The sequence below is a fragment of the Neomonachus schauinslandi genome, chromosome 15 (assembly GCF_002201575.2).
Source record: "Neomonachus schauinslandi chromosome 15, ASM220157v2, whole genome shotgun sequence".
Taxonomy (NCBI): Eukaryota; Metazoa; Chordata; class Mammalia; order Carnivora; family Phocidae; genus Neomonachus; species Neomonachus schauinslandi.
Window position 1 is genome coordinate 9464037 of NC_058417.1, and position 2425 is coordinate 9466461.

Consider the following 2425-nt stretch of genomic DNA (forward strand, 5'->3'; position numbering starts at 1 on the left):
CTTCCCAGGAAGTCAAGGGGAAGCCGGAGGTGTTGGAGGCTGCCAGCTGATCTGCGGGGTGAGAGGTGGTGAACTTGGTCTGCTGGGCATGGTGGGGAGATGGCGTTCTCCTTCTCCTCCCCAGGGATTTGCACATTCCCTTTGCTGAATGCTTCGGCCAGTTTCTTCCGCTCTGAGCAGAGCCACTTGGTCCCAGAGCTTACCCACACCCACCCTCTTCCAGCAGGAAGTTCACATCCATCCCTACAGCAGGCTGATGCATGCCTGGCTCTGCTAAGCTTGCCTTTTCTTCAGGCTCCTTTGGATGCCACCTCTTGACATGGAGCCTAGATCCTTGTTCTAGTGCCAGGAGCAGGAGGGAAGGGTGCAGCTCTGGGACCACTCAAGGAGCTGCTAAATAACACCTGATTATACAAATAATCTGTTGGTGTGCATGGAAAACCATGTGGAAAGGTGGGATTGTGTGTTTAGGATGCTGGCAAATGGCCTTAAATGCCTCATAATTATGGGGAAATTCCTGAAATTCTAAAATGCAACCACTAAACAAAATTGCAATATATGCAGCAAAGAGTAAATATCCTTAACATGCAATGAGCTCTTGGGGCGCCTGGGTGGCTCAGTCATTGAGCATCTGCCTTTGGCTTGGGTTGTGGCCCCAGGGTCCTGGGATCGAGCCCCGCATCGGGCTCCCTGCTCAGCAGGAGGCCTGCTTCTCCCTCTCCCACTCCCCCTGCTTGTGTTCCCTCTCTCACTGTGTCTCTCTCTGTCAAATGAAGACAGTCTTTAAAAAAAACAAACAAACATACAATGAGCTCTTACAAACCAATAAGACAGCAGAACAAAAATTTTTTTAATCGAGGATATGAGGGGCGCCTGGGTGCCTCAGTCAGTTGAGCGTCCGACTCTTCATTTTGGCTCAGGTCATGATCTCGGGGTCGTGGGATCGACCCCTGCATTGGGCTCCTCACTCAGCAGGGAGTCTGCTGGAGATTCTCTCTCTCCTTCCCCCTTTGACTCTTCCCCCCACCCCCTCCAGCTCTCTCTCTAAAATAAATAAATAAATAAAATAAATCTTTTTTAAAAATTGAGGATATGAACAGAGTTCACAGAAGGAAAAAAAAAGGCGCTAAATCTTACTCATGAAATAAATGTGAATTTATTTATTTGAATAGATAATATCTGCCCATGGTGAAAATTTAAGCAGTTCAAAAGATATTACACAGTGAAAAGGATGTATCCCTTCTCAATTCCCTTCTTAGAACCAACCATCGTCAGCAATTTCTTATGTATCCTTCTAGAATTATATTATGTGTATACAGAATCATTAAAGTATAAAAGTCCCCACCGTAAGAAACTCTTAATCTCAGGAAACAAACTGAGGGTTGCTGGAGTGGAGGGGGGCAGGAGGGTTGGGGGGCTGGGTGATGGACAGTGGGGAGGGTATGTACTATGGTGAGCGCTGTGAATCGTGTAAGACTGATGAATCACAGACCTGTGCCCCTGAAACAAATAATACATTATATGTTAATAACAAAATTTTTTAAAAATCCCCTTGTTGGGGTGCCTGGGTGGCTCAGTCGTTAAGCGTCTGCCTTCGGCTCAGGTCATGATCCCAGGGTCCTGGGATCGAGCCCCACATCGGGCTCCCTGCTCGGCGGGAAGCCTGCCTCTCCCTCTCCCACTCCCTCTGCTTGTGTTCCTGCTCTAGCTATCTCTCTCTCTGTCAAATAAATAAATAAAATCTTTAAAAAAAAAAATCCCCTTGTTCAGATAAGTGGGAACACATTTACTCACTTCTATTCACATTTAGTTTTTGTGTTTTTTTTTTTTTAAGATTTTTTATTTATTTGACAGAGGCAGACACAGCGAGAGGGAGAACACGAGCAGGGGGAGTGGGGGCAGGGAGCCCAATGCGGGACTTGATCCCAGGACCCCGGGACCATGACCTGAGCCGAAGGCAGACGCTTAACCACTGAGCCACCCAGGCGCCCCTAGTTTGTTTTTAGTGTATTGCTATTATTAACAATACAGCAGGACCATCTGTGTTCATGCTTTTTTGTCTACATTTGTGAGAATATCAATTAGATTCCTAGAAGTGGAATTGCATTTAAAGTGTATGTGCTTTTAAAATGTTCATAGCTAGGGGCGCCTGGGTGGCTCAGTCAGCTAAGCGTTGGACTCTTGATTTCTGGCTCAGGTCATTATCTCAGGGTCTGGAGATTGAGCCCGGAATTGGGCTCCACCCTCAGCATGGAGTCTGCTTGAGATTCTCTCTCTCCCTCTCCCTCTGCTCCTCCCCCCACCGTTGGAGCTCAATCTTTCTCTAAAAAAAAATCTGTTATCAATAGTTACTTCTAGGGCGCCTGGGTGGCTCAGATGGTTGAGCGACTGCCTTCGGCTCGGGTCGTGATCCTGGAGTCCCGGG